The sequence below is a fragment of the Pezoporus occidentalis genome, unplaced genomic scaffold (genome assembly GCF_034315485.1).
Source record: "Pezoporus occidentalis ecotype Australia unplaced genomic scaffold, CSIRO_AGI_Poc_V1 ctg26, whole genome shotgun sequence".
Lineage (NCBI taxonomy): Eukaryota > Metazoa > Chordata > Aves > Psittaciformes > Psittacidae > Pezoporus > Pezoporus occidentalis.
Window position 1 is genome coordinate 155,503 of NW_026914502.1, and position 23,223 is coordinate 178,725.

The 23,223-nt window shown below is 41.9% G+C and overlaps 1 long non-coding RNA gene and 1 other non-coding gene across 2 annotated transcripts; one reads left to right on the forward strand and one right to left on the reverse strand.

Moving 5' to 3' along the window:
• Positions 1 to 9,509: 9,509 nt before the first annotated feature.
• Positions 9,510 to 10,046, reverse strand: LOC134166341 (uncharacterized). The gene is made up of 2 exons (XR_009965832.1): positions 9,963 to 10,046; positions 9,510 to 9,819 (listed from the first exon to the last, which is right to left on the reverse strand). It is a non-coding gene; the product is annotated as an uncharacterized LOC134166341 (long non-coding RNA).
• A 191-nt stretch (positions 10,047 to 10,237) lies between these two features.
• On the forward strand, positions 10,238 to 10,311 carry TRNAI-AAU (transfer RNA isoleucine (anticodon AAU)). The gene has a single exon. It is a non-coding gene; the product is annotated as a tRNA-Ile (tRNA).
• Positions 10,312 to 23,223: the final 12,912 nt, after the last annotated feature.

Sequence of the window (23,223 nt, forward strand, 5' to 3'; positions counted from 1 at the left end):
ATGAAGTAGTTATTACTGTATTATTATTTGGAGGAAAAAAGGGTTACTTTTATCCCTATCTGATACCATGTATCATTAATTTCTGCCTGAAGAAGAAACCAGACAGTGCCGAGCTCACACTTATCTTTTGTTTTAAGTTAACTTGCTGTCTCTTTATTTCAGTAGTTTAATTTCTCTTGTCCTGGGTTCAGCAGCTTAAACCAGAACACCTCTTCATGCTCTTTCCATAGGGTTCTTTTACTGCCTTCAGTGGGAATGAACAGGACACCCAGAGAACTCTGGAATTCAGAGGAAAAATCTATAAAAGGGTGTAGCTGAACAGCAGCACCAGTGTTTTGCTTGACGGCAGTTGAGGAAATGGTAGGATGCAGAGAACTGGTAGCAGTATAGTACCTTGCGCAAAAGATCCTTTGGGAACTGGTATCTGGGAATGTGACTAGTATGCGAAGTCTCCCTCTCTGAACAACCCTGTATCAGGACAAAGATATGTTAAGCCTACACTTGTGATTACTATGCTCCAATCTTATAATGCTGGGGTTAGAATAACCTGTATACACCAAGTATAAACTTTTGCCAGTATCAATTTTTCACATTACTTTCAAAGTAGGCTGTTAAGTATTTTAAAGCTTCATGCTCTGCCTTGCTCTTGTACTTGCACCTACAGTGGGCGGCAATTCACCAGGTTGATTTATATAAACACTGGGGCTTCTGATGCGTGGAAGGGGAGGTAAAGCAGTACGGTATCTAATGAAACAGGATAACAGGTGGCAACCTCTAGGAACCTTACTTCTGGAGTAAGGCTCTCTTTCATGGGGGGGGGGCGGGGGGAGGAAGTTTTGGGGAAAAAAGAATATAGAGAACTTTGGTCACTGGGAAGGACAATAGTCCTTGGAATACTATCCTGGGTAGAGGTCAGAGAAAAACTTTTGTTTGTTGACTGATTATGAAACCCCTGAAAAGCACTTCAAAATGCGCAGTCTAAACCTACCGGTGCAAGAATCTAATGCCTTGGGGGAGAGCAAGGAGCGCAGATATAAGAGGGGAAAAAAAACAATCCCAACCGTGCACTAAGCCACTGGAAAGGTCTTCTTTGCTTGGAACTTGGTTGATACAATTGCATTTGTATCATTCATTGCTTTCTTTGGAACATTCAGTGCTGACCTGCTTTGCTGCATCAGGGTTTAGTTAAGAGATTTTAGCTTATAGCTAGCTCTAAAACAGTGGGCCCGGTGATAGAATTGAGGATTATTAACAAAAGGACACTACTTGGAGATCTGTACCTTTCAAATGAAATTAGAGCCAACTGCAGCTTTGGAATGGACTGATTTTTTTTTTCTTAAGGTTTGCATGTGTCTCAATACTATGCTTTAAAAATAGTTTGTCACCATATTCAGCACTTGCAGCTGAGCTTGGGGCTGAAACTAAATTTACCGATGAGCAGGGATCCATAATGCTGGTTCCTGAGGCTGGAGGGCAATGCAGCACTTGTTTTCTTGGCCAGAAATCATGTAAATAATCAGCAGGGTCCCCGAAGGTCATCCTCCTTCAAGTGTTGCCTAAAAAGGCTTTTTGCTCTTTTCCTTTACTCTGTTTGAATTGATCTTGTCCAACAGGGTCTGGCTTTGTACACAACTCCTTGCTAAGCTTTCAGTCTGCACTCTGGCTGTGCTAAGTTGTCTCATAGCTGTTGGTATACAAAACTCGTAAGAGATTACTGGTTGGAAAATGCTGATATTTTAGAGCTGTAATCTGAAAACAGACTGCTCCAATGCTGTACTGACTACCATGTCTGTAACAGCCAGTTCAGGCTATACTGTATTGCTCCAGAATTAGGAGCTGTAGTGGCTTGGCAGGACAGAGGGCACAGAGGAAATCTGTGCCTCTCAATTAGTTGGTTGTGGCTGAAGAATCCCTTTCTCTTCCCAGTGTCAAATTACATGGAGAAAAGATGGGCTGCTATGAGTTTGTGCTAGTTAAACCCTCTTCTATGTATTGAAGAATTTTTGAGAGTACTTAAAACACTTCTATGTTCAAGAAACTGAAGTGTGCTCCTCAAAATTTACCTGCTTGTCAAGATCTGGACTTTGGTATCATGCTCTTATGGAAAAAAAACCCTAGGGAACTGGTTCAACTTTAAGTTCTCAGTTTCTTGTATCTTTACAATTTGGTGTGTAAGTGGCTCTGTGACCAACAAAACTAAGGAATCCTTTTTCCTTCCCTTCTTTCCTATTAAGAATAACTTGTGTTTCAGTTTGCCAATGTCTAATGAAGACTCTGGCCTTCCTTTAACAAGATCAGGGCTAAGGTGTCTCTCTTCTACCTACTGATTAGTTTCCTAATGCATATAAGAAATGAACAACTCTTGGATCTCTATTCATTTGTCAATTTTATTGAAATACAGATGACAGTTTTGAATTTGGTCAAAAAGCGAGTTCATAGACAATGTGGTCATACATATGCTTGTGAGGTAAGCTAAAAATCCTGACATTAAGAATTTTTAATATTTGATTGTAGATTAATAAATGTACTAGGCTTCACCTTTCACTTGACAGAACTTTATGTGAAGGGGGAGGAGCAATCTGTGTTCTTAAGGACACCTTTTCAGTTGATTGGGCTATGAAAAGAAGTGACAGCTCTTGTGTATATTTTGAATGGTTGCATCTGGAAAGCTTTGACAGGCAACAGGTAGACATGTGAAATTCAATATATCATATCATTCTACAGCTTGTGTTCCCAGGCCTGGGATGATGAAATAATATGTATGTGTTTATGGTAATGCGATTCCCCTTCTCCCACTCCCCACTTCAAAGAGCAGTATTTCAAGTAACATCTTGCAACTTAAAGCATTGTGTCCCCTCTGGACATGCTCGTTTCTAACTCTGAAACCAGCTAGATAGAGCTAGGTGCAGCTTTGTGTGATCAAAATTGCTTTTCACTTCGTTCAGAGTAGGCTTTCACAGGATGAAGGAGTGCTTGACCTAGTAATACTGGACCAAGCCTTTTTATTTGGGGAAGTAACATGACAACTTTCATATCCACTCAGATTGGACAGGCACTCTTATTCCGAGGTCACATCGCAAAGGCATATACTGAATAAGCTATGTGTTCTTCAATTTATCTACATCAAGAGGACAGAAAAGGGAGCTGACCCTACTACAGCTTCATCCAGTAGCGCTTTCATGCCCACGAACTGCTGCTCTGGTAATGAGACCCTTGTCCTCGGGGATGATGGCTATCAGTGTGATTCTTTTCTAACTGGCTCCAAATGCTTTTTTTGAAAAGATTTAATGGCTTGGTAGACCTGCATCAGGATGTGAACTGTGGGGTGACAGCATTTTACCTTGCTTTGAATACCAGATTTTTCTGAATACCTCAGCTGCTTCCTCTGCATAAACAGATATAGGAGATTTTAGTATATGTGGTGGTTGCAAAAATTAATGTAAAGATGGAAAGCCATGACAATGATACAGACTTTGAAGGAAGCTGAGAACCTAGAAAGATAGTAAGTAAAAAACCGAACAAAACTAAAAAGCCCACAACAAAAACCTGAGAATAGACAGTTTTTATACTGCTACATCTTGGACAGTGCATGGCATTAAGAAAGCTAACACAAAGTACAGAAATATTTCGGTAGTTCTTTTTAAACATGCACATGTGACTTACAACACTCAGCTTCATAAACAGTAAGTCTTGTGTTGAACTGATTCTAAAACTAGTAAAAAAACTACCAAAAGATTAAAATGTCACCTATGGCAACAACCATGTGCAACTTTGTAGTTATATAGGGGCATTCTGCATTTTCGTGTTTTTTATTTGGAAATAGCTGTCTTCAGGGAGCATGGACATAGCAAGCTGAGAGTACTTGTGTTTTTTCCACTGATTTTAGTGGGTTTATTTTTGCTGTGTGCTCTCTAGATGAATGAAAGCTGAAATTCTTGTCTGGGTCCAGAATGGTGTCCTTCTTTTGCATTAACAAATGACAGCCTGATGGAGTGATAAATAATTTATGAACTTGGGATATTGATTTTTCTTCAGTGCTTATAGGAAATTATACTGTGGTGATTTCAAGAAATAATTGGCTCAATTTAATCGCATAAAAAATATAGTCCTTTTTAATTGTGTTCAAATGGAACTTTAATGACCACTGGGTGTGTTACAAAACAGAGCAGAAGAGAGGGTGTCTGCACAGACTGAAGAAAAAGGAGGGTCAAAAATGGTGGGGCTTACAGGTCTAACAAAAAAAAAAAAAGAATTGTTTAGGTTGCAAAAACCCCTTAAGAGTATGGAGTCCAGCCATCAACCTAGCACTGCCAAGTCCACCACTATGCACCACATCTACCTTTTAAATATCTCCAAGGGTAATAACTCGACTGCTTCTCTGGGCAGCCTCTTCCAGTGCTTGACAAACATTTTGGTGAAGAAATTTTTCCGAACCTCCAATCTAAATCTCCCCTGGCACAACTTGACACCATTTCCTTGTCTTATAACTTCTTACCTGGAAGAAGAGACAGACGCCCACCTTGCTACAACATCCTGTTAGGTAGCTGTAGAGAGAAACAAGGTCTCCTGTGAGCTTTCTTTTCTCAAAGCTGAACAACCCCAACTTCCTCTGCTGCTTCTCATAACTTCATGCTTCTCAGACTGCCAGCACGGCTCATATTCAGCTGGCTGTTAACCAGCAGTCCCAGTTCCGCCTTTTCCACCAAGCAGCTCCCCAGCCGTTCTTCCCCAAGCCTGCAACCTTGCATAGGGTTGTGACTCAGGTGCAAGACCAGCACTGAGCCTTGTTGACCCTCTTGCAACTGGCCTCAGCCCGTTAATCCAGCCTGTCCAGATCCCTCTGCAGAGCCTTCCTACCCTGAAGTAGACCAACATTCCTGCCCAATTTGATGTTGTCTGCAGACTTACTGAGGGGATTCCCTCACCCAGATCATTGACAAAAATATTAAACAGACCTGGCCCCAATACTAAGCCCTGGAGAATACCACTTGTGATCAGCCCCCAGCTGGATTTAACTCTGTTCACTGCCATTCCTTGGGCCCACCAGCCAGTTTGTTACCCACTGAAGTATATACTTGTCCAAGCCATGAGCAGCCAGTTCCTCCAGGAGGATGCTGTGGGACATGGTGTCAAAGGCTTTACTAAAGTCTAAGTAGACAACCCCTATAGCTTTTTCCCCCTACACTAAGTGGGTCACCTTGCCAGGGAAGATCAGGTTAGTCAAGTAGGACCTGACTTTCATAAATCTCATAAAGTAGGGCAAAGAAGCAATTTCAGGAATTCCACCAAAAATATGTTGGTTTTTTATTTTTTGAGGGAGAAGCACCCTACTTTGTCAGGGTGAGGTTTCAAGCCGCTCTGGAGCAATAGCTAGATTCCATCTTCAAATTGTAAATGTAAATTACTCCAAAATGTAAAAGGATGAGTGTGGCTTGATCTGGCTTAAACTTTTTTTTTTTCTGAATGAAAATGGGGAAAATCAAACTTATTTGTATCTGCAAAAGAGTATTACTTGACGTGGACGTGAAGCTTACGTAGTATAATGTATTCTGCACACCCATAGCAGGAAAAAAACAAATAGGCACTATTTAACAATGGAAAAGCTGCCAACAATTTCAGCACTAATAATGAGATTGTATTCATAATAACTCATACTGGTAATCCCTGTAATGCTAATGGTAGGCTTAATGTGGCGTATTAAATGGTAAATTGATGCCTGGTGTTAGCTGGAGGCTGAGAGTTGCAGAGCATCTCAAAACATTTTCCCGGGCAACAAACTAGATCCAGGAACTGTGATGCAGGCAAACAAAAAAATGTCTTTACGTGGGATCTTCTACCACCAGCCTGGGTGCCAAAGCAATGCTAGCAAGGCTTCAAACTGAAGTGCTGCCTGCTGGGGGGAGTTAGCTGTATGTGAGTAGCTACACCATCTTAGGGGCAGAGCTAGCTAAGGGGATATACTGGATGTGGGTATTTCCTGCCTACGTGCCATAGGGCATGTCCAGGTCTTCTGAGAAATGTGAAGGACTTCTTGGTGCCCTTTGGACAGCTTACTCCTATGTCAGATTTGTGGTAAATTTGGCCTTAAATAAGCATAGTGACAGCATGCAGACACTGCAAGACCAGTTTTCATAGGTGGTGAGACATTTTAGATGGCTGAAGGGGAGGGTTTTTTCTTTTTCCTGGGACTTTGGAGTTGTCCTCATCCGGTGGCCAGCAGAGAAGCTGTGAAATAAGTTTTGGTTGTTCTGTTCAAAGCATGACGGTGTCACTGCTGCTGTACAAGGAACGTACTGCAGTGGTTTGTGCTGGCTATAATGTCCTGCTTCTAGATGTGATTTCCAGATATGAATCTGCAGATTTCTAGTTCAAAACACTCAGGAATGTTCCTCTTGACTGCTTTATTCAAAACTCACAGTAGGTATTATTAAAAATGCTATAAATATAGAAAGCATGTGCATCTACACTTCAACACCCGTTTTATGACCACTGAATGTTTACTTTATGATTGGGTAATAATAATTTTATTAAATATAACATTATGGGTGTTCTGTTTCAATGCACAGACGTATGCAAATAACTTGCATTAGCATTTTTATGAGTGAGATTTCAATGGCAAGCTTATTAATAAATCCCTTGGTAGCGTTCAGGCTGATAACAGTAGTTCCCTGTACCTTTTTATTTGGGCAGCTAATGAATCCCCCCGCCCCCCCGTTGATGAGAGAGTAGCACAAACAGGACATGGTTGTGGAATGCCTAAAGCTATACTTTCTTGTTAAATTGCTGATTCAAAGCCATTTTGGGCTGGGTGGTCAGCAGTGACCGAAAAACACTTTGTCAGATGCCTTACTGGCCTGCATTAAGTAAGATCTTAATGCGTCCTGCGTTGCACGCACTCAGAAAGGGGCAGAGGTGGAGGAAGCCCATGAGTGTGCTCTGTTCTGCTTTCTTCCTAAACATCTTGTTTTTCCTGGAAGATGATCTTGCTTTTATACACAGGCAGGGTTCATGAGGGCACGTTCTTTGGTGCCATGTGCTGTGTAATACAGGCTGGAGCACAGTGTGTGGGAGAAGTTGATACAATCTGATAATGTGTCTCCAGTAAAAAGGAAAGGACAGCACACTGAGGCATAGCTGTTGGAATGGCAGCTCAAAGCCCAGCCAGCACAAGCTGTGTTGGGGCGGGGGGGGGGGGCGGCAGCGCAGCTGGGAGCACATTGCTAGGGCTGCATTTTGTGCAGTGAGATAGGTGCTTGCTGCCAATGCCAGTGGTGTAGCTGTAGATGGCAGGTGAGAGGTCGGGCACAGTGGTGCAGTGTGGGGGGATGCTCGGTGACTTGTGGCAGGGAGGGAACAGGCAACTGAAAAGAAGATCTGAGATGGAACTCGAGCACTTTGGACCTTGCTCTTTCTTCAGTCTCCTGCTGCCTGCCAGTGTTTTATTAAATATGAATGCTTTTGAGTCTTTGAAAATATATAATGGAAAGGTCATGAGGGGAATATTGCAGCAGATCATCTAAATGTGCTGTAAAAGTCTGAAGCTGCTCAGATGTCTAGGTGAAGCCCTGAATTAGCAAACCCCTCAAAGCTGAGATTCTATTCAATGAAGTGCTTGTGAACACAATTCTCTTACATCAGCAGTACTGAAAAATGCTTGCAAATGCTTTGCATGCCCAACCTCTACATTCCATAATGTTACAGATGCCTACAATATAGCCTGGTAGCTGTTTCTTATTCCAGGCCAGTTTCTTTGCTTTAGAGTATGGATTCTGCATACTGGAGATAAACCAGAGTTTACTGTTCAATGAGAAAATTTTGTTTTTGTGGAGACAGCATTGATCTCCCGGACTGTTACATCATCTGTCACTGTCTAATCACAGAAAATGCGTTGCTTGTACAGCAGAGCCCAAATGAAACCCTTCTAACAAGTTAGGGTGCTATTTCTGCATGTAGAAGTGGGTTTCAGAACAACAGGACATTGGCATTTGGCATGTGACTGATTAAACTTTGAGGAAAAAGACAAGTCTGCTTAACTTGGCTAGGAGGCAGTGGGAAGAAACACCTGAATGGCACAGAATTTTTCTATTTCAGCATTGCGTAAGTGGGACAGATTTGATCACAAACCGGTGGTGGACAGCTGTGAATTAAGAGGCACTATGTTCTTGAGTTCAGCAACTTCTGGGGTTAATATTCTGGACAGAAAGGCCAGAGAGATGATTAGCCATGACCCCTGACCCTTGCTCTCTGTGGAGCAACTGACCAAAAAAAAAAAACCAACCTAAAAATCAGCTGTTTCTTACCAAAAACCAGACTGAGAGTCTGTGTGCCAGACACATAAATGAAGGTCTGCTGTTCCTGCGCCTGCCACTTATGCTCTATCGGTCTGGATACTACCCAGACTGCATATACATGCCCATGCTCTGGCTTGTTTGGGAGTACTTTTCCTTTCTGTCCTTCCACTTTTCAGCTTTGTCTTAAGATTCTACATGTGGCTTTGCTGTTGACTGTTTGAGTGAGTTTAGCCTAACGCAGGGTGACATTTCCCAGAAAATACAGTTGGTTATTGATATCCCAGAACCTATGTGCTTCCTGGCAACTGGCTGGCTGCTACTCCATGGAGATCAAATAGAAAAGGAGAAGGAGAAATGACAGTGTGGAGACTCCTGCTTTCCCACCTCCCCCTGTGCTCCTTCCTCTGCTTGTTGAGAGCCCCTTACAGCCTGAAGGAGTTTCCTGGGCTGATGAAACAAGACTGTCAAGAGTGAAAAAGAGGACATATGCTTTGTGGGAGTCTTCAGAGGTTAGCGCTGCATAGTGAAGCTTGTTATCTACTATTTGACTATTGCTGCATGTGTACTGTAACCTGGGGCCCCTTATATTTATTTAGTTTTTAACACTGCTGCCATTCTGTAGGGGTGAAGAGAAAGATGTCCAAGGTGGATAAAAGATGACGATGTAACCAGGAGATTCAGTTAGACGAGGAGCAGCAGCAGTTAAAGTATCAAGGGATGGAGCTCAGGTATGATAATGACTCTGCATATGCTGTTGCAAATGGCAGTGATGGTTGCAGTTACTGGTAGAGGGGAGTAAATGCTCCTCTCTGCAGGTGGAGAGGTGACTGGGTGTGGTGCTGAGGATGGCACGACTGGGAGGCAGAGATGTGAGGCTTGGGACAGCTGAAGAGGAATGGCATCTAAATGATCTGATCCGCTGGCTCCTAGGGATGAAGGATTTTATGACAAAGCTGGGCAAAGGTCTGGGGAATTTAGTGGATCTTTGTGGAAGGTGCTGGTAGCAGATAGGCTAACAGTAGTAAAGGTGAACTGATGGCATGAGTAAAGCAAAAAAGAAGTGTGTGCAGGGGCACTGGCCACAAGGGTGAGTATGGACTAGAAAAAAACATCCCAGTGATCCCGAGTCAGTCTTTTTGATCCCAAGCTGTGATACAGATAGTCCTTAACTTTTCCTCTATAATGAGCTCTGCCAAGAAGACCAAACATTTGAAAAGCTTATTTTTTTATTTGTTATTACAGTCTAAGCCAGGAAAATTAACATTTTCAAAAAATGGAAACCTTTGACTATGTAAGACAAAACGGGGATAAAAAGGGATTGTGACTAACTCTTCCCTGTCTTGTTATATCCTTCCAGGGAAGGTAAGTGCTTACAGACTCCGGTTCATTCAACCCTACTGCTGGGTGAATTTCAGTAGATGCTGGTCAACCCTGCCTGGTCCCTGGTTCATCAGAGGACAATGGGTTTGTTCATAGCCTCACTCCTGCTGCAGGCAGTACTGAGTTTTGCTCAGGTCATGGGATAACTCTGGAAGGAAGGAACCCCGGGAGATGTCTTGCCCAAAACCGTGTTCAGAGCGGCATCTGCTGCGAGGGTAGGCATGGCAGCTGCTCCGGGCTTAGCCCAAGCTGCCTGGAAAACCTCCAGGGACAGAGCCTGCATGTCCTCACCCCGAAGCCTGCTCCGTTGCCTCCCTGTCCTCAGTGGGAACAAGTTTCGTGCTGTTGTCCCTGTCGCAGGCTGGAGGCTCTGCTCCTGCAGGCAGCACAAACACGCCCTGGCAGGCAGAGCTCTGTGGGTCTCCGTGACAAAGCGCAGCCGGCGCCCCGGGCACCGCATCCCCAAACCCCGAGGAAGCGCCGCTCGCCCCGCGGGACGCTGACGGGACAGCGGCGTGCTTCCGGCGACGGGGTTGGGCCGCTACCCAGGACGGGCGCTCTCGGAGGGCCGGTTAGCTCAGTTGGTTAGAGCGTGGTGCTAATAACGCCAAGGTCGCGGGTTCGATCCCCGTACGGGCCACTATTTTTCGGCTTCCCCCCCTTCCCCCCCCCCCGAGAGAGGGAGGCCGCGTGGCGATAGGCGCGGAAGAGAAAACCGGTCCCGAAGGGGGCCGTGGGTGCGGGCTGCAGGGCCCCACGCAGGAACCCGCTGCTGCAGAGGCTTTGGTTTGCTTTTCATCTCCCCTGAGGCGGAGAACAGAGCCCGACCGGCGCATCGGGAGAGGAGGGAAGGTGTGTGCCGGGGGATGGCAGACGAGAAGCAGAAGTGCGTGCACGGGCGGCTGGTTTAAGGTGGGCTTCGCAGTTGGGGCTTAGAGCTGAGCTGGGGGAAAGCAACCAACCGTGGGAGGCGGGCATCGGGACAAAGGAGCAGCAAGGGCAGAGGGCAGGGGGTCTGCGGGGGAAAGAGCAGTGTGGTCTGGGAGGAGGGAAGTGAAATAGGGGAAAATGCTGTAGAAAAAAAAAGGCCCATGTAGGTAGGAAGTGTGCTCTGGAACATTTTAAATCTTTCCATCGGACATCACCAAATATTTGATGTCTTTTGCCTGGGAGCATCTTGTCATCTTATGCTTCTTTGGTTAATCAGCATTAGGCCTGCAGAAAGCTTGTGGGATTTCAGATGGTCCTCGCTTGTCCTTTGTCATCACAGATAACTAAAATTTCATACCTGGTCTTTAGTTCATTACATTTGTATAACTCTGATGGCTCTCTGCTGTCAGAGGCTGGAACCAGAGGTGCTGATGTGAGTGGGTTTTAGTTGATTTTTTTTTTTTTTTTTTTTTTTGTCCTTTGGAGGAGGAGGAGAAGCAGGCCTCTTGACAGCCTGATTTGTCAGAGAATGTTCTCAACTCCTTATAGGAGATGTCCAGGCTGGATAGATATGCTGCAGTCTGAAATGGAATTTTTATTTATGTATGGTTTGTTCAAAAAAGAAACCCAGGACAAATAGATATTCTAACAGAGTAGAATGAGCAAGAGTGGCTGAGATAGATCCCTGCTCATCCCACTGACCAGTATAATGGTGCTTTGTCTTTAAGAAACTTCTCTTGGAAGCTCAAGACAAGTATTACTTTTGTCCTATCTACCTCTGAACTGAAATAGGATTTCTTGAGAGGAGGGAAACTTTCTGGTGGAAATGTTTTCCTTGTAGAGATTGGTGGTTTCATTACTGGAGCTGCATACAGACAGACCACAGCTTCTTTGGGAAAACATCTTGAGCTAACAGCATTCTATTGATTTCTTTCACAAATCTGCTAATGTGCTCCTTCGTTCTCCAGGCTGGTTGGTTGAGGCTTCTTCCAGCTGCAGTTTGATTCAAAATAAGTGGTAATACTAGAAAAGAAAAAAGGAAGAAAAGCAGGTGACACCCATGTCGAAGCCAGAGTTTTGACATTGCATCTTCCCCACAGTGCCACTAAGGTACAACAAGGGCACATGAAAAGTGTCATTTCAAAGTCACAATGCAATTTTAAAATCATACAGATAAATATTCATGTCATCTGGCATCCAAACTGCTCCCATGACTCCATCAGATATCGAGGGAGAGTAATGTGGCATTGGTTTGATGACCTTCTGTCTTGTGCTCCACTCAATGAGCCTTTTCAATTCCTTAGGGTCCAGTTGTAGTGGTCAGGACTTGACTGTGTGTAATGACATCCATTTTAAATGAAATAAAAGGAGAAACAGCACAGTGTTACTTTTCAGGGAGGAAAAAAAAAATAACAGAGAATAACATTGCTGTGGTTTACGTTTCCCACATTAGGAATCAGAATTTTATTGCAGCTATGTTTTTGTATAGCAGAGTCCTTGCTATAAAGCAAGGCGATGCAATGGCTCCTTGGCCACTTTTTCAGTTCAATTTAAATTGTTTATATTCAGTGTGGTTTTTTTTGGTGGCCAGGATTGTATGGGCATATATTCCCTAAATTTAATTTCAGCAGATGGTTGTCAGGTTGTGAGGGTCAGCCATTGTCCCAAGGGGAGTCATTGCAGAGCCCATTCTTCAACCTCAAGACTAGTTGGAGAATAAAAGAAGATATTACACAAACAAACTGCTACAGTGGAATAATGCTCTCATGAGGATAGTGGAGGAATTTCCATTTTGAGCAGGCTGCAATGGCAGATGCCGGGGCATATTCTGTGGTTATTCTTTGGTGTTTCTTTTAACCTGTGATCTGATTGCTTAACATTGAGGCCAGAAGGGGTGTTGGCTGCTGTGTGCTTAGTGTGGTGTGAACCACAGCTCCCTTTCTCCACAGTGGACAATGATGGCAAGGATGAACTTTCTTATTGCCTGTGACAGTGCTGAACAGTGGCAGCTGAGGAGAAACCTTCTAATTAGTCTAGCCAAACCTTTTCCTTCTGTTACTGTTTTGGATGTTAACTGTTGCATTTTGGAGTTACACAAACCAAGTAAGCTAGTCAGTATCATATTCTTCACTGAACTGACTGTGTTTTCTTGTGATGCCTGGAATGCTACCAGGGAGGGTTTTTTTATTTCAAATATTTGAAGCTAGCCAGAAAATGGATTCACAGTGTATTTAATTTGGTAGATGTGTGTTCTTTCACTAGGAATTTTCTGAAGCATTTTCTTCTATGGCCAATTCAGGTGGTGAATTTTATAATTTCTTATACTGTGTTTTATTACTAGTGCATCTAAGAGTCTTGCCATTTGAGTGCTTTATTCATTCACTTTGCCATTAGGGGTCTTAATTATGGTGAAAACCTGACTGGAAAGGATTCATCTGGTGTATCAACAGAGTAATGCAAAGATACTGTCCAGAAACAGCATTACTGAAATTAAAGGCAGGAAGTGGTAGAAGTATTTTTTTTCTTTAGTTTGTGTTCAACAAATGCTGTAATCGTAGATGAAGCTTAGCCTTTGCTTAAAACTGGTGAGTGTAGGATTTACCTTCCAAACACTAGGAAAAAAGGCAGCTCCGTCAAAAAGCCCAAGTCTGTCAGAACCCTAAACAAAGGTTTTCATTTAATGTTGCTGTAAGCAGAGATGCAGGTGGGAAAGGGATGAGGAAATACCATAGAAACAGACCCAGAAAGGAGCAGCCAGCCAAAAATGTGGCTGAATGGGCACAGACAGCCCCATGCTGCTGAGCCCAAGATTTGGCTAAAAGGAGCTGGGAGCTGTAAGCAAAAGCCCAACAACCAGCCGCCTGTTCTGGTTCTCTAGTATTTCAGAAACAGTTTATTCAGGAAAGAGGATTGCATGAAAGGGATGCTGGCTTCCCGGTGTTTTTGCTTTGCAACTGAAATAACAAGAAGAACCCTGATTTTTTTTTTTTTTTTTTTTCTCCTGCATTTCCCATCAGAATGGGGTAACTATACTTACTGCTGAAGCTGGGGAAATACTGTCTTTAAATTTTTATGTTCTTAGAAAGCCATCACTAAAATGAAGTATAAGCAAATCTGAATAATGTCTTAAAGCCCAAGAAAGTGTGATGGGCTGGAGCTGAACAGGGATCAAGTTTTTGCTCCTGAGGTACTGTATAAAACAGTTAAGTTACTTTGTAAATAAAGTACCTGTCAATTTCTCCCCCAGTTTTGAACCCATGCCTGTCTGTAGAGTTACTATGTTTAAATAACCAAACAGTCTTTTTTTTTTTTATTGTGGAAGAATTCAGCAGCGCCCATTGTACAATGGGCCCTGTGGTGGTCACTGAATTCTCATTTAAGCATGTCCCACATAGAACCAGATGGAAGATAAATATAAAAACTATCTGGCTCCTGGTGTGCATTTGTACTTGTTTTACAAAGAAGAAATAAACTTCTACTAGATCAGCAGGGGAGTAGCTACAGCTATACACCAGTTGTGTGTAAGGCTTCTTTCCTCGTGGCGAGGTGCAACAAGTGTTCAGTTTAATCAGTATCTAGTCGCTGTTTCATAGGAAAAGTAAGCTAGAGATAATACAACCTTTTATGTTCTCTCAAAACTTGAAGTGTGTTGAAAGTTGGTGTGAGTTTTCCTAATTTTTGAGAAACAGACTTTTAAAGACAAATAATATGAATGGCATCCTCAGACTTGAATAGGAAAAATGTTCTACTGCCCCAAGGGAGACAGCAAATGACAGGCCCCTAATATTTGGTATGACCAGGGCTGATCCTGCCTTCTCATGTTCTTCAACAGACAGTATAGTTATTAAACTTTGTCTCTGAAGCTTATCATAGTCACAGCTGGCTAATATCTATCATACCTTTTGGAAGTAAACAATCTGCTTTTCTATTAAATGGTTAAAATGCTTCATAGGAATGCAGACTGAAGCACCTTCTGGCTTGGCTTCCTAATACTTAGGGGTTGGGGGGATTCTGCCTTCTTCTAGTCTTAAATCTAAACCAGAGGGGGAAGAGAAAGTCCTGTGGTCGGTCCTGACATCGACTCCCTGGTGGCAATCAGCAGTTCATATTCCTTGTACATGCTATTATTATTAGTCTTGAAAGCAAAGAGCAAACAGGCTAAACCAGGACAGCACATCTTCTGTATGCCAGGCCACAAGCTTGGCAAAATGTTGTGTCAGACTTCACAGAAAGCAGCTCTTGCACTGAGGTAGGGGGTTGCAACTCATGCTGATGGGGTGTGGGAGTAACTGTTAAGGTGGGTTAGTTTTGAAAAAGGAGCATTTGGCATTCTACCCTTGAAATGCCTCCCAAAATGGCCTTCAACTACAGTTTCTGCCACTTGCACTGTATTGCAGGGAGGTGGTTCAGTCTGCAAAGTGCTGCAGAGGTTTCAGAGAGTCCAAAACTAGGCATAAAAAAGTACATTTCAGTTTCTGTGGCTTTCCTCCTTGGCCTGAGAGGATTCAAATACCTGGTTAGTCCAAAGTCATAAAGACAGGTGTTAGTGTCATATCTTCCCAGTTGTTCTTGAAATCAACTTTCTTTTCAGCTAGAGCAGGTTTTGTGTTTCTTTGGCGTTATGGAGAATTTCCCGGAAGGTCAGGGATAGGACAGGTTGAAAGAGTTAGTTGAAGAAAATACAGTTCAAGGAGTGATTTATCTGACGCATGGAGTGAAAGGCACAGATAACTGTCGCATGCCCAATGCATTTTCACGAGCTTGTGAATACATTCTGTCATCACTTTCAGTAAAAAAAGCTTTTTGGTGGTAAACTCTTTACTCTTGAATTATTGAAACTATTTCTTAATGAGAAAATATTCCAGCATCCCACTTAAGCATGACTTTTCTGGTTTTACCCTTGTATATACAAATGGAAAACCTGAATAAAACCAAAACAAATATAATTCTATATTTTGCCACAAAGTATTTAATTTCAGCAAAACCAAAGCAGTATGGTCTCAGCATCTGACTAAGAATTAAAGGACAAATGAATATAAAACTTCTTAATTCTGTTTTTTACTCCATGCCTACACCTTCAACTCTTTGTGTGTCTTTTTCCCATCTGTACGGAAAGGTAAAATGCATATTCTAATTAAGAAGCACTCTTGAAAATCCAGAGAGAAGTGCTACAAAATCTCTCTCAAAGGAGAGCTGGCTACCTTACTGCATCCTAGCTGTCAATCAACAGCTTCTTGAGCTTATCTGCGCAAATTAAAAAAATTAGCCATTAGAAAATGTTTAAAATATTAATTTATTTCTGCTAGGCAGAAAGCGTGCTGAGACTTCCATATGGTGATGGAACTTTTTAAAGTGGTAACTTCTGCTTAATATTGGTTTTAATGAGGAAATTGGGTTTTTCACCTTTCAAGTGTATATATTTCTGCTCTTCTTCAGTTTTATTCTCCAATAGACTTGAAATTGCCAGCAACGTGAAGGGCAGGCTTGCTTATAAGCAGCTGATGCTCTAAGCAACAGATGTTGAGGTAGCAGATAGAGGTTGTATTTTTGAGGTATACTTTGGTTGGTACACTAATCAAGTTTATTCCTGCTTTTTAAGGAATTAATCTGAGGTACTGTAACTCTGGCCTTTTGTGGGCAACAAGGATAAGAAGAGTTGCTGCCTGCAAAACCTGCATACACATTTTCATCTTATTTTGTCTCCTTTTACGTAGCTATTCTGGGAACAAGCTGCTGAAGCAAGCTGGCTGTTTTGAAGTTAAATTTTTTTTAATGAGGAAAGACTCTGCAGAGATTAATAACTTTTCAGCTCTTGAATTACGTTTCTAGCTCACGTGATGCTTCTTTTTGTTTCCTACCACCCTGCTGATATCATCTAGTCCTAAAAAGCAAAGTTATATGGTGTAAATCATCCATGTAAATGATTCACCAGTTACTTGTGGTCATATCTGGCAATCTTGCTGATGCTGGACAGAATCGTTTTTGGTCTTTGACAGAGGTTGTGACTCTGCAATTTAAAAAAAATGGTACTTCAGTTTTGTCAGAAGTTCAGTGGGACTTGCAAAAGTACAAGGATGAGCTTTGTGCAATGCCAGTATGCCTTCTTGGCCAGTTGTGGTTTTTGACTGCAGTTGTACTTTTATTTCCTCCTCCACAATCAAGGGCAAAACTGGTTGTAGATTTGGGCTGCTGCCTGCCAGTCTGTAAGAAGTCTCAGGGAAATGTAATGATTATAATGATTAGTGAGGGAGGGAAGGTCAGTAGAGGGTGGCAGGAGCCCAGAATAGAATCGGCCGTTCTCACAGTTCTTCCATTCACTGCATATAAAACTCTGGCCGGACCCCAGCACTCGTCTAACGGAAAACATGATGGAAAAATATCTTATTTCTCCCCAGATACTGATTGGAGGTGCTGGCAGTGGTGTCTTAAATGTATTGTTCAGAGAAGTTCTGCTGGCCAGGGTGTTTAGCCAGAAGACTTATGGTCTCCTCACTTGCAATGTTGTACAATGGTCTCCTGCATTTGAGCTGTGCCAAAAAAGCCATAAACCTACCAGGTGATCAGAAATCATTGCCCGTGGCAGGGGAGATGGAACTAGGTGATCTTAAGGTCATTTCCAACCGTAACTGTTCTGATTCTACGTATACACTCAGGGAAGCTCCAGGAAAGCTGATGGAAGAAAAGAAAGGTGTAAAATACCTACCAAGACGAAACTGTTCAGGCTCCCAGGAACTTCTGATGTCACTGTCTACAAGTGAGATGCCAGTCTCCTTACCTACTTGAATTTGCTTCCGACTTTTCTGATGAGACAGCCCTGTCGCAGACTCTATGCTCTAAATTCCCCTTGAAGCCAAAAGTGGCAATAAGTAAAATCTTGGCACTTGAAAAAAGTGGTGCAGTCAGTGGAAATGCACTCCTTTTTTCAGCAGTAGGGAATTGCTGATTTCCTCATGGTAACTTTGGATATTTGGGGTCTTTCCTGTCCTGAGTCAGAGCAAGTTATTGATCTTAAAAGAAATCGCATGTAAACCCCAAATTTGGGTCAGGCCAATCTGTTTTGATTTGTACTGAAAGACTAGTTCAAAATCACTCTGTCCAAATTCCCGAGCTGTTGAGATGCTGGAGTCCCAAATATGAGATGGAAGTTTTATTTACATTATGGGTATTTCAATGAATGTGCATTTTCATATCTATTTTTTTTTTTATTAAGAAATCCCTGGTTGGTGTATTCTCCAGCAGCAGGTAAGCTTGAATGAAAAGACATCTCTGGCTTTTTAGGTTATTGGTACTTATGAAATAGTTAGATGTCAAAGTAGTACAACATTTTGTGTCACATTTAGATGTTGATGGAAACAGCCCTACTGTGCAGCAATATGTTTTTCATCACCTCTAGAATGACTTAAATTCTTTCACAGAAACACTGACTTCCAGACTAATCACTTTAGAATGTTCTTTTGGTGCACTTGAATTACCTGCACATTGTGCAGTTGCTTAGCCTCATCCTATTTCTCACGTCTTGTATCATCTTAAACAATTATTTTCTCTTGGGTTTATGATTTTGAAATACTTGACACCCTGCAGCTTGCACTAACATTCATTTTCAGTCTGAAACACAGGAATCTTCAACCCCTGAATTGTACTTGTCCTCTCTGTTTGCAGTTGCTTTAATATATGTATAGTGCCTCTCCCAGCAAGTGTGCTGTCACTGATTCACTGATACACTGATACCTTGAATTGCTGGACCCTACCTGCGTAGTTAGGTGTACATATTTGACAGCTGCGATCATGGTCTGATCAATGTTGATCTCTCCAGCCTATTAGTCAACTCTGCTAGATACTAGTTCTAATTTTAAAATCCTTTCCTGACTGTGAGGTTCAGGTTATTGATATCGAACTTCATTTGGTGACTTAAGTAGGCACCGATAGCCATGAGCTACAGTACTGCTGAAAACCATAAAAACCAGACTTATCATCCCACACTAAAAGGAACTTCAGCGTGTCTTTCATGCGGAGGAGAATTACTGCTGCTTTCCTTTATAATTAGTGTATGTAACTAGTTATGATATTAAAACTGTCTTGATGTCTAGCCATTCAATTCTACTCACTGGGGGGCTTAATTTTCAGTAATGGTACATTTCTTCTGGGCTCCTAGTGCAGGTAGAAACAGTTTCCTTCTCCTTCAAAGACAAAAATGGTTTACTTCTAGGTTCTCAGGCAGGGTCTACATTGTGGTGCTGTACAGACACTCCTTGCTTTACAAAACCTTTACCATGACATAATTAGAAGTATCTATGAATTAGAGAAGCCTCCAATTCTAATTAGAGGTTGGTGTATGTGGGTGAGCAGTAATGATTTATATTCCCCTTGTTTCTTCTCTTAACACTTGAGTCTGAAATATCTATGGTACCGTGTGCCAATTTTTCTTCTCTTAAACACGTTGCTCTTCAGCCCAAGACTGTCCTCTCTATTTACAGTTGCTGTACGGCATGTATGGTGCTTCTTCTAACACATGTACTACCACCATGGTATATTAAATTGCATGTTAAGAGCCCATTGACTGTTCTGGGGCTATCTTTGTTTCATTGTCCCTTCGAAAAGGCAGTCTACTTACTTTTATTTTGTACTGTGATATTTTGACTTTTCTTGTTTTGCTTCTGAATCTAAATCAGCCTAGTCTCCTAGAATTTCATCTCTCTGGGAATTTTTGTCTGAGCACTTTGCTATTCTGTTGCTTGGTTCTACCAGTTCCATCCTTAAACCTAGGCTTTCCTCAGATGTACAAGTATAATCCTTTATTGTGGAAGATATTTTGGTTTCCAAAGATGAATACATATTTGAATGCCAAATTGTTAACTTTGAATTCTTTGTATTAAACATTTAAACTTTGACCCTGATTCTGTCCAGCTATGCAGGGTTTGTAGCTGTTAACTCCTGTGTAGATCAGCTGTTCTGTTCCTTATCTTCTGTTTTTCCATGTTGAAATGTGTTGCAACTGTTCTGTCTCATTGAAGTGTATCACATACCTAGGGCAGGCTCAAACCTGAGGGACACTGAAGTGGAGAGTCTTGTATTATCAGTCTCCCAAGGCAGTTGCTAGCTGCAGTGTGTTTTGTCTGTGACTGGTTTGCAGTTCTTCCCATCTGACCAGTTCTAAAAGCCTTTGTGCTAGAAATAGCAGAAAAAAGACTTATTTTCTGCTTATAACATCTGAAGAGAGGGAAGAACACTTATGTCTGTGAGGTTTTTAGGAATTCCTCATACACTGTAGGTATAGTTCAAAGGATAATGTTGCCTAAATATTCTAACACAAATTTAAATGAAGAATAAGAACTTTCTTCCAGGCTCTATTTCCATCTCTCTCCCCCCCCCCCCCCCCCCCCCGTAACTGTTGCAGAAAAGTGAATATATAATATCTTTCTTGCTTACATATTTGTTCAAGGAACATTAATGGGACATCCTAAGATCCCTGTTTAGAAGGGGAAGAAAGGGGTAAACAAATTCTGAGAAATCATGTTTTCCCACTCCCCATGTCAGAGCAGCTCCACATTCCAATTCATTCACACCTAAAAGCCAGTGCTCTGCGGTTCTGTGGTTTTCATCAAATGTCCAGACAAGATTAGGTAATCCTCTGCAAACTTGCACTCAGTAGGCTGGCAGAGGTCCAAATGCTAGGAACAGTGATTGCACAAACACAAAGCGTTAGCTTTTTCTTCTCTTTATTTTCTGCCAGACACAACTCAGCAGCATTCCAGATGATACAACTTCTGTTAAGTAAGGGGAAAGGAGTGATGAATGCATTCAGAAGGGAAATCGCAATAAGGTGGCATCAGTTCAGCACAGTCTTCCTCTCTTGTTAATTCTAGCCCAGCCTAGTTCTACTTAGCTGCCTAATTTTGATCGAAGATGATTGAGCCCATCCTGTTTGCTCATAGCCACACCACCTTTTAAAATAAACCCCAAGCCGCTCCAGTGATACAAATGCAACTCGCTGTTAACAGATCAAGCCAAATATGGGGTGCATCCTCACAAAATACATGCTTAAAGTGCTCCAGCAGGTACTGCAATTTACATGGTCACTGAAATGATTGGATTAATTCAAAAGTCTGTTCAGGTTGGAGGGTTGTTGCATCGAGTGGAAGGGTGCCACTGCAGAAGCATCACTGCTTGCTTGTTCAGTTCCCATGGCTCTGCTGTTTCTGCAGGTGGAGAGAAAACACTGGGCTGGATGGAACTTTGGTCTGTGTGCTCTCCTCACAAAGCCTTGTATCAGACTGGGGCATTTGGGCCGTGTGTAGTTTTGGACGAGAGGAAGCAGCAGAGGCAAATGCCTTCTGTGGTCAAAGTCTGTCCTGTTATTTGCTAATTGATTTTTTTTTTTTTCCAATTTATTTTTTTTCAGTGACTTAATAGATCTGTGCTATCCTTTTTCTTTTATGCAACACTTTTATTTTTAGGCTCTTTAGATGGCCATAAACTGGTTTAAGGAAAGCCTTAATTTTTTGCAGATGTTTTCCTTGTCCTATGTATGTGTAAATACATATGCAGGTATGTTTACACATGTATGTATATTTATGTCAACTTCAAAAATGAATTGTTTTTTAACCACTCTGCTATGATGGGAGCAACATCAGGTATGCTTACATATGCTGAAAGGTGGTGAGTTAAAACTTGTGACAACTGGATCCTTGTTTTTTATTAGAAAAGTTATTCTGAACATTCTGGGAATTTCACAATATGCACCATTCAGGCTTTGCATGAGCTACTGCTGGGTTTGCAAAGGCAAGGCAAGTATCTCAAAGGTACCTACCCTAGAAAGCAGATTATTAACGTTTGTAAAGGAAGTAGGGATGAAGAATGCTGAAGTTAATGTAAGAATCAACCTGATAGATGGTCTAGGACAAGCTTTCTGCATTTCTGTGGTTTCACAGTGAATCTGATTGTCTACATGTAACTTCAGGGTGTAGGAACATAGGACTGGAGAAGGCCTGGATAATTAAGTCCATTCTTCTATTGCAGGCAACAGCATCAATTAATCATATCTTAAATGTATTAAAACCACATTTCCTCTGGCTTCACACTATCCAGCAAAGCTGATTTATATTCTCTCGAGTAGCTGAGCTGCATTTGTTGCCTGCCAGTTGCCTGCACTTGAGAGAGAGAGGATTTGTAGCAAGTGATCAAGAAAATCTTCATCATTATTAAAGAATAAAATCACAGTTGGCTAGGGAGAAAAACAAAACACTATAGGAAAGGAAAACAGGTGAGCTGTGTTAATGAGTTGAAAGCGAATACCGAGATCAACACTTCAGAAATCCTCTGATTAAGAGTAGAGGCAGCTTTCAAAGGACAGTTGAGTAAATCAGAGGGACTTCGTTTGTCTAGTCTTTGCATCATGTACTGCAACTTGTATTCAAGTGCTATAAGTGAATTTTAGTGCCTGGCTTTGCATGTTTGCATTTGAGGATTGTACTTTGTTCACAGACTCATTGTTTTAAGAGCTAACAGTAGGAATGTAATGAATTATCGTTTTGCTTGCATTAGACCTTGAATAGAAAAGGTTAAAAGACCTGAGAGGGGGAAAAAAACGTATTTTATAGTTGTGTGATTTACAACAGTAGCCTGTCTCATCCGTATCATCACTATACGATGAAAGAGAAAAATGTGAGAAGCGGCAAGAATAGATCATCATAACAACAGCAACAATGTTCTTTATCATTTTGGACTTGTCACTCTTGGAATGATTAGATGCTTGCCCAATATATAGTAGGTGTGATGTTTCCAAAATGAGTTAATGAAATTGATGTTTTGAAATACAAGCAGAAATTTGAAAATATATTCTAGGAGGGTTTTTTCAGTTTTGACAAATGACTTGAAAGCTATTAGATTTTTCTTATTCCACGTTTTTCTGCTGATGTCAGTAATTTTATTGACCTGACCTTTAGTACATTTCTGTGGCATTTCCTGCTGTAATTGGGTTATGCTGCTTTTCCCATTTACTGGCTGGTTTGGGGATACAAAGATGTTAACAGGCAGGGCATTCCCTCCTCATTGTCCTTTCTACTGCCTTTTTTTGTCCCTGTCTCTTCATATGGCTAAGAGGAGTGCTAATATTCCAAATGGATGAGATATAGTTTTTAAAGTTGAAAATTCAGCTCTGCCTGTTATTAGTTGAATATAAATGTCTTTGATAATGTTGTTTGTTCATTTAGTAACAAATCTTCATCAATGCTGGATACTCTCAGACAGAATCGGGGGTTATGACTGTGTACCTTTTTCACTGTAGCATAACCATGTTCTGTACATAGTCCAGACCCATGTTCCTAAACAGCCTGCATTCTCAGGAGCAATCTTGCCAGATCAAAGTACATTTAGCTTTGTATCCTGTCTCTGATAATGGTCAGGTATGAGTAGCAGAGGGTATGGGAGCAGGCATGGCATTTAGCAGTGTTTTCTCAGAGCACTCTCCCAGAAAGAGCAATTTGTGACACAGGGGCATCATGAACCAAAAGTGGTGATTTGTACTATTAGCACTCTGCAGATGTTTCTTTCATAACTGTGTCCAGTCTCTTTCTGACCAACAGGAATGTACCCACAATGTTCTGTTGCAAAGAGCCCTGTAGCT